The following is a 9792-nucleotide window of genomic DNA, read 5'->3' as shown; positions in this document are numbered from 1 at the left end:
CCCCGACCCCGAAACAACACCCCGACCCCGACACGGCACCCCAACACCGACACGACACCCCGACCCCCGACACCTCCCGAAAAGGTGTTCTTTGGCCTTCCAGAGGCCGACGGGGTCATATATTTGTGAATTATTAGTTAGGTCATATATTCTTCGATTTTGTTATGAAAAACATCATATATAATTGTGTTGACTGGGTAGTTTTAAATGTGCAGTTGTTTCATCGCTGAGAGGTTTGGTGTTCGACGACCTCGCCGTGCGTCTGACGAGCTCTACCCCTTCATTCGTGGGTGAGCACAAATGACATGTCCTCCTCCCCCATTAATTATTTGCTCTATTCCGATGAAATTTGATAGCTAGCTATATATGTGTCTTGAATCATCAGTATGCATAACCAATATGTGTCTCCCGTTCGAAAGCGTCATAGTTATAAATATGCATGCATTTGCATATTTATAACCTTGATTCTTTCGAATTGTCCAACGCTATCCATGGACAGCCCGAGTATGTGTAGATTGGGTTCGTTTTCCCATATGCTTTGCTCCGGATCTGACGCATAAATTTCGTTAGTGCCTCCCATGTTGTTCTCCGGGTACACATCCTCTCTGTTTATTGCAGAGACGTGTATCAGGAGAACAGCGGGGAGGTGCTGCCAAAATTTTGCGTCGGATCTGGAGCATAGCATGGGAAAATGAACCCAATCTACACATACACGGGTGGGATTAGGACCTATCATTACCTATTAGAGTGTAGGTTGCATGGACGTAATAAAATTGATAAAGTAGATCAACTGATGAATATATACATGGTGAATTACATATATAATTGTTGTGTGTCCAGTAGCTCTGAAAGTCAAGATGAGTGACCATGCGTGGATGTATACCGGTCAAACTGGTCAGAACAAATGGAGCGCTGAATGGTTCACAAAAACCAAGGGGTTTGTGCAAGCCGTATTTGCAAATGGCCAGAAGAAAACCTGGTGCCCCTGTTTCTGGTGCGGCAATTGGGAAAAGAAGACAGAGGCTGAAATGGACAAACACCTGTAGAAGAGTGGTTTTACGCCGGATTATACGACGTGGACATTTCATGGTGAGTCTTCCCAACGTGACCGAGCTGAGGTGGATCGTCGTCGCACCGACGAGCATGGTACCGGGATGGAAAACATGGTGCAAGACTATGATGATGCTAGGGATCCGGATGAGGAGATGGAGGAATCTGCAAAGGCCTTCATTGAAATGTTGGAGTCTTCAAAACGTCCGCTCCACGAGCACACTGAGCTTTGTCAGTTGGATGCCATCTCACAAGTAATGGCTCTGAAGGCTCGGTTCAACTTGGGCAGAGAATGCTATGACGCAATTATGACAGTATTTGGACGCTTTCTACCCAAAGGCCATGTAATGCCTGCAAACCTGTACCAGTCGGAAAAAATCCTCCGTGCACTGAAGATACCCTATGAGAAGATACATGCCTATAAGAAAGGATGTGCCTTATTTAGGCTTGACTATGCGGACTTGAACTATTGTCCCATTTGCAAGTCTTCCAGGTATATTGTGGTAGACAACGGTATGGGTGAGAAGACACAGACCAAAATCCCCGTTAGTGTTCTTCGGTATATGCCAATCGTACCAAGACTTCAACATCTTTTCATGGTCAAAGAGACGGCCAGACAGATGATATGGCACAAAACAGGCAAAAGAACCGAACTAGATGCAGATGGGAATCTGATGATGGTACACACATCGGATGGTGTTGTGTGGAAAAAGTTTGATGAATTACATGCTGACAAAGCGGCAGATCCGAGGCATCCTCGAGTCGGCATCAGCACGGATGGGTTCAGTGTGTTTGGTATGACGGCAACCCAATACAGTTGTTGGCCCGTATTTGTCTTTCCACTCAATCTCCCCCCCGGACAGATTATGCAAAGAAAGAACATTTTCCTGACGTTGATAATTCCAGGGCCCAACTATCCGGGGAAAAATATGAATGTGTACATGCAGCCGCTTAAGGACGAATTGCATGAAGCCTAGGATAATGGGTTCAAGACATACGACGCCTTTAGCAAATGGAACTTCATAATGCATGTCTGGTACATGTACTCGACGCATGACTTGCCGGCGTATGCGCTATTCATTGGCTGGTGTGTGCATGGAAGGTTCCCATGCCCCACATGCAAGGGAGCTCTTGAGTTTCGTTGGCTTTAGGCCAGTCGCAAGTTTTCTTGCTTCGACATGCATAGACAGTTCCTGGATCCTCGCCATAAGTTCAGGAAAGACAAGAAGAACTTCATCAGGGGTAGAGTTGTCAAAAACTCTACACCACCTGCATTGACAGGCCAACAGACCCTGGATCAGTTAAATGCTCTCGAGCCTGATCCACAACGCCCAGGGTACTTCAAGGGGTATAATACTAAGCACGCATGGACTCACAAAACATGCTTATGGGATCTGCCTTACTTCAAAGACCTCCTTTGCCCACACAACATCGACGTGATGCACACTGAGAAGAATATCACCGAGGCACTTTTTGGTACATTGTTCGGCATAGATGGGAAGTCAAAGGATAATACTAAGGCTAGAGTCGATCTGGAGGCGCTATGTGATAGGCCGTTACAAAACATGAAAGAACCGAAAGGAAAGCAGAACTGGACGAAGCCAAAGGCATGGTTCAATCTTGGAAGGCCAGCTATGAGGGAAATTATCTTGTGGGTGCAACAGCAGTTGATGTTCCCCGATGGGTATGCAGCGAATCTAAAGAGGGGAGCGGATCTTGATAAACTGAAGATATTTGGTCTCAAGAGTCATGATTGGCACATATGGATTGAGCGTTTAATGCTGGTGATGTTGCGTGGCTTCATCCCTGAGGATGAATGGCTAGTACTGGCAGAACTCAGCTATTTCTTCCGTGTTCTTTGTGCGAAAGAACTATCACCTGGCGTGCTAGAAGAAATGGAAGAGTTGGCGCCGGAGTTGATCTGCAAGTTAGACAAGATCTTTCCACCGGGCTTCTTTAATCCAATGCAGCATTTGATTTTGCATCTCCCGTCCGAGGCAAGATTGGGGGGGCCCGCGCAAAATCGTTGGTGCTACCCAACTGAGAGGATGCAGAAGACGCTTCGAGAAAAATGTAAAAATAAACGTAGAATTGAAGCATCGATGGCTGAGGCATTCATCACAGAGGAGGCGGCAAACTTCGTAACAGCGCACTACGAAGCCAAAAATCGTCATTTGCATAATCCGAAGCCTCGGTACAATGCTGACGACCCTAAAAAGGGTGGATCCAACCTCAGCCTATTCAAAGGGAATCTCGCACCAGCTAGTGTTTCACATCCAGTATCTTGGGATAACGAAGAATGGCGGACCATTTCGTTGTATATCTTTAACAACCTGATAGAAGTGCGGCCGTACATCAAGTAAGTTCTCGGTACATTGTTTCGCAACTTCTATTTCCTTTGAACTGCTCTTATTCCTGGATATGTCATACAGTCGATACATCGCCATATTCTCGTATGGAGCGGAGATCCAAAAGGATTTCGTCGAAGAGTATGAGCTTCTCGCAAAGCAAGGAGGCAGCTATCCCAGTTTCATCTCTTGGTTCAAACAAACGGTAATTTCTATTAGAAAATTTCATTTCATTCTCTAATTTGTGCGTAATGCAACAATCCTTTCATATTAAACTTGTAGGCTAATTCAGAGTCTATGGACGCCGAATTGAGACAAGTCGCTAATGGTTTTGACTATAAGGTCCGTTCATTTGACAAGTACGACATCAACGGGTATCGCTTTCGTACCTATGGCAAAGAGCTATCTATGGCCGACCAAAAGTCTACAAATTGTTGTGTATCTGCTATCGGCGAAGGAGGTACTGAGTATTATGTGAGAGTTGAAGCAATTTATGAACTTCTGTTCTATGGTGAAAACCCACCGAATGTCGTAGTCTTCAAATGTTATTGGTTTCAGCGGAAGGAGACTAGAAGGACTCATGAACATATAGGGCTAGTTGAAATCAACCAAAGCACCCATTTAGATGTTCCTGATGTCTATATTACGGCTCAACAGGCGACCCAAGTATTCTATCTACCGTGGGCCTGCCAAACTAATCCAAATCTGAAAGATTGGGATGTCGTTTATGAAGTGCCGCCACGTGCTAGACTTTCTCCCCCAAAGGAAGAGGATTATGAACCTCACATTAACCCAGACACATATGAAGGAGAATTCTTCCAAGAGACACGTCTTTCCAAAAAGCATTTCAAGAACCGCTATACTTCACCCCAAAACATTGAAGTAGACAGCGACAATGAATCCGACATCACCCCAGAGGAGGAACAAGAAGAGCCGGAACAAGAAGAGGTTACTGCTGCGGATGACCTGTCAATGCTTGACCGATTACGTCAAGGTGGCCTTGCACATGTTGATGCCAACGAACCCTATGAGCCCATCATTGATTATAGTGATGATGATGATTATGCATTTATTGATGATACTGATCGAGATTATTAGTAGTGTCAGGTATTCAATTTTTTTATGTTGTACTTGATGATGATACACTTAAGTGATATACATATTATTATTCATGTCGGTACTTTTTTTTATGTTGTACTAATTTTGTTTATTCTTTGTCATGGCAGGTGTTGAAAGATGGTGGGCACTGGTCGGGAGCGCGCCGAGGCCCCTTCTTCATCGGCGCGTGGTGCGAGGTCTTCCATTCCACACGCACCTCTCCGCCGAGCGTTGCTGGACAGTATGACGATACCGCCGGGCCCTTCTTCGTCGACCGTGGTGCCCAGCAGGGGACGAGGTAAGAAGAAGAGAGGAGGTGGAGCACGTGGTCGCGGGAAAGGAGGTAGGGTGACTCTTACAGCGCCTTCCTCGCCGCCGCCCCCAACTGTTTTACCCGAGCACGTGACTGCTAGGGTGGACTCGTCTGAGGAGGAGGCTGCATGGACTCCGGTCCACGGGTCTTCAGCCCACGAGCCTCGGGTCGACGGGCCTTTGGCCCACGAGACTTGGGCCCACGAGACCCCAGAGGAGCACACGTCTGGATGGGGTAACTGGTCGGGTCAGCCTGAGGAGCTGAGTGGCCATGCTGATGATGGCGGGGAGCCGAGTGGCCATGCTGATGATGGCGGGGAGCTGACTGATGAGGAGGGGCAGGAGGAGGGCAACGTCTACCAGCATGGTGCTACACGGCTCCCGTCCGTGCCGGCGACCCGCGAGCAGAGGTGGTTTATTGTCCCTGATGGGGAGAGGTAAGTGCATTTAATCTTTTTGTACCTTCTGCATTCACGTTTCTTCAAATAACTGATGTGTTGGCCTTGTCATGCTGCAGGGGTTGGGACCACCATGAAAGTGTCCGCCGGCCCAACTCCGTCCTTGGAGTTCTGATTCGGCAAAACTTCCCGGGGTTTGTCATGTTGCCTGGTGAGGGTCGGCTTCCAGAGGTTGGATTGACTTGGGAGCACTACTTGGCTTCCCCGGCCCCGCCGGGTGAGATTATCGACGGTGTCTTATGCAAGACGAGGGCAGACGTGGTGATCAGAAAGTTCTGGGTAATTGCTCCTTTACACAATTAAAAATCTTCAACTAGAGGGCAGACGTGGTGATCAGAAAGTTCTGGGAATTGCTCCTTTACACAATTAAAAATCTTCAACTAGCTAGTTATTAATTGTACTAATCAATATTGTCTCATTTGATTGCTGACATTCTACAGGTGTGAGGAGGGATATGTGGAGGAGGCGGCAGATGTTGTCCACAAGGAGTGCAAGCGCCTACTTCAGAACTTACGGCATGAGGTTCGGGTGCAGGCTATTCGAGACTACTACGCCGGGCGTGGTATCAAGAAGCCCAAGCAGGAGTGCCGGGATAAGTTCTTGAGTAAGGAGAAGTACATGAAGGTAATTCCTAAGGGCTTGTACTTCCATCATTTAGTAATTCATAGCCGTAGCGCTCAAGTTTCTATTTGCTAACTTAGGCCCCTCCGAGATGGTGTGCGGATCGGATGGATTGTTGGGAGGTGTTGGTCAATTCGTGGTGCTCAAAAGAATGGCTGGCCACCCACAAAGAGGCCAAGGACAAATGTGCCCAAATGGAAGGTGTGCCACACCACCAAGGCAGCTCCAACTTATTTCAGTACGGGTGGAACTGGGTATGTGGTTTGCTTCATGATTCATGCAATTCATTCATCATGCTAGCTTTAGCTCTTTAATTACTAATTTACTTTGTTTCTCTCTTTCAGGCATGCTACAATAAGGCGGATAAGGTGCAAGAGGTGTACGACCTGTATGCCATGGCCCACACAGGCCCTTACAAGAAAGTCAAGGCATTCTCTACGTCTGACCTCGATGATCCAAAGAACTTCACCAACATCTCCGCCCACGACAAGCTCATGCAATATAGAGATCAGGGGAAGGCGAGGAAAGGGGAGGACTTTAACCCGAGCCAGGGTCCCATTGATACAGAGCTGCTGATGATATCTGGTTGTGGGAGGTCCCATGGCTCCATAGCCATGGGAGATGGACTTATCCGTTGTCCTAGCACTCTCCCGGAGATCAAGGCGCGCCAGTCGAGCTCCGGTCCTGAGATAAGGCCTCGTGAACGGCCAGTCCAACTCGCCTTCAAGGTTAGTTATACGTACTTAGCTATCTTTCTCCATTACATTGTGTGCGCTTCCATCAATGATTACAAATGGTCATGTGAGTGGTGTTGCAGGCTGCTATACAGAGTGAGAGAGATAGAACGGAGAAACTTCTGTCGGAGGTGGCGGAGAGGCAGCGGGAGTTGGAGGAGAGGACGACAAAGATGTTGGAGGAGGAGAGGGCACGGAATGACATGCAGGCAAGGGCCATGTATGAGCTCCTTGTGGTAAGTTTCTTCTACAGATTACTTGCTAGTCTTAACATTTGAGTCTCATTACTAACTAGTATGACTCTGTTGTGAAAACCAAATGTGCAGTCTGTGTGCGAGAAGTCCGGTCAGACCGCTCCGCCGATGCCAGTGATTGCTCCTGGGAGCACAGTGAGTTTAATTTGAATGGACATTACTTGCTAGTCTTAACATTTGAGTGTCATAATGCTAACAAGACATTGGAAATGATCTTTGGTGTAGCTTAACTCCAGAAACACATCGCACGATCCTTCTCTAGCTACCGGCGCGAGCCAGCCCGCTCCTACACCTCCGTGATCACGGTAAGTTTCTCTAGTGTTTTGCTTAACAAATGCATAAAGACCTAGACTTAGCTTTATTTCCTCCAATATGCTTACCATAATGACCTAGAGTTAGCTTCTTTTCCTCCAAAATGACTTAATAAGCTTACTAACCTCATAAACCATCCATTTTACCTAAGTTAGCTCTAAAACGATATGTACTTAGCTTACTTATGTCAAAAATTGCATAATTAACTTAGTTAGCTCATAAATGATCCATTTTACCTAAGTTCGCTCTAAAATGACTCATTTTACCTTAGTTAGCTTATAAGTGATCCAATTTATCCAAGTTAGCTCTAAAATGACCCATTTTACGTAGATTAGCTCCTAAATGATCCATTTTATTTACGTTAGCTTTAAAATGACCCATTTCACATAGGTTAGCTCCAAAATGACCCATTTCACCTAGGTTAGCTCCAAAATGACCCATCTTACCTAGGTTAGCTTATAAATGATCCAGTTTATCCAAGTTAGCTCTAAAATGACCCAATTTACCTAGAGTAGCTCCTAAATGATCCATTTCACCTAAGTTAGCTAAAAACGATCCATTTCACCTAAATTAGCTCTTAAATGATCCATTTCACCTAAGTTAGCTCAAAAACGATCCATTTCACCTTAGTTAGCTCAAAAACGTGGCATTTCACCTTAGTTAGCTCATAAACAACCCATTTCAACTAAGTTAGCTCAAATATGATCCATTTCACCTTAGTTAGCTCAAAAACGATCCATTTCACCTTAGTTAGCTCAAAAACGATCTATTTCACTTTAGTTAGCTCAAAAACGATGCCCTTCACCTTAATTAGCTCATAAACGACCCATTTCAACTAAGTTAGCTCATAAATGATCCATTTCAACTAAGTTAGCTCATAAACAACCCATTTCAACTTAGTTAGCTCATAAATGATCCATTTCAACTAAGTTAGCTCATAAACAACCGATTTCAACTTAGTTAGCTCATATATGATCCATTTCACCTAAGTTAGCTCATAAATGACATATACTTCTTGTTCTAGTCTTCTTATTATTCTATTCACCTATTTCTAACTTCCTTATTTACCATTTTGCAGATTTCACTCACTTCATGGAAGCTAGCTTGCTATGATGGAGTGCTTGCTTTTTCTTTGCTAAAACTTTGCATTGTATCTAGCTTGCTATGATAGAACTTGCTATGTTGATGAAACTTTGCTAGTAATATGTATATGGAACAATGTGTATGGATGGAACTTGATATGTTGATGAAACTTTGCTATGTAATATGTATATGGAATTATGTGCTGGATATGTGATATGTTTGCTGTTAAATATATCTATATATGTCATATATATTTGCTGTGAAAATTGTTGGATTAAAAAAACAGAAAAAGAGACAATATGCAGGCTCTTTGCCGTCCGCCACTGACGGCAAAGGGCTCTTTGCCATCAGCAGCGGACTGCAAAGAGGCCACGTGGCAGGCAACTGTGCTTCCTGGGAGGCTGACCAATTTGGTCAGTTTGCCTACAGTGGCTGACGGCAAAGGCTTTGCCATCCGCCGCGGACGGCAAAGAGTAAAAACTTTGCCTACAGTGGCAGACGGCAAAGGCCTGCCGTGTAGTGACGTCGGCTGACATCATTCGGCGGATGACAAAGGCCTTCCAAAGTTTGCCGTCAACGGCGGACGGCAAAGCCCTGCCGTTAACCACCTAACTGGGTATGTGGTTTGCTTCATGATTCATGCAATTCATTTATCATGCTGGCTTTAGCCCTTTAATTACCAATTTACTTTGTTTCTCTCTTTCAGGCACGCTACAATGAGGTGGATAAGGTGCCAGAGGTGTACGACCTGTATGCCATGGCCCACACTGGCCCTTACAAGAAAGTCAAGGCATTCTCTGCGTCTGACCCCGATGATCCAAAGAACTCCACCAACATCTCCGCCCACGACAAGATCCTGCAACATAGAGATCAGGGGAAGGCGAGGAAAGAGGAGGACTTTAACCCGAGCCAGGGTCCCATTGATACAGAGCTGCTGATGATATCTGGTGGCGGTAGGTCCCATGGCTCCATAGCCATGGGAGATGGATTTATCCGTTGTCCTAGCACTCTCCCGGAGATCAAGGCGCGCCAGTCGAGCTCCGGTCCTGAGATAAGGCCTCATGAACGGCCAGTCCAACTCGCCTTCAAGGATAGTTATACGTACTCAGCTATCTTTCTCCATTACATTGTGTGCGCTTCCATCAATGATTACAAATGGTCATGTGAGTGGTGTTGCAGGCTGCTATACAGAGTGAGAGAGATAGAACGGAGAAACTTCTGGCGGAGGCGGCGGAGAGGCAGCGGGAGTTGGAGGAGAGGACGACAAAGATGTTGGAGGAGGAGAGGGCACGGAATGACATGCAGGCAAGGGCCATGTACGAGCTTCTTGTGGTAAGTTTCTTCTGCAGATTACTTACTAGTCTTAACATTTGAGTCTCATTACTAACTAGTATGACTCTATTGTGGAAACCAAATGTGCAGTCTGTGTGCGAGAAGTCCGGTCAGACCGCTCCGCCGATGCCAGTGATTGCTCCTGGGAGCACGGTGAGTTTAATTTGAATGGACATTACTTGCTAGTCTT

Source organism: Triticum aestivum, chromosome 1A, assembly GCF_018294505.1.
Source record: "Triticum aestivum cultivar Chinese Spring chromosome 1A, IWGSC CS RefSeq v2.1, whole genome shotgun sequence".
In the NCBI taxonomy this organism is placed as follows: Eukaryota; Viridiplantae; Streptophyta; class Magnoliopsida; order Poales; family Poaceae; genus Triticum; species Triticum aestivum.
Note: the sequence above shows the minus strand (reverse complement) of the source record.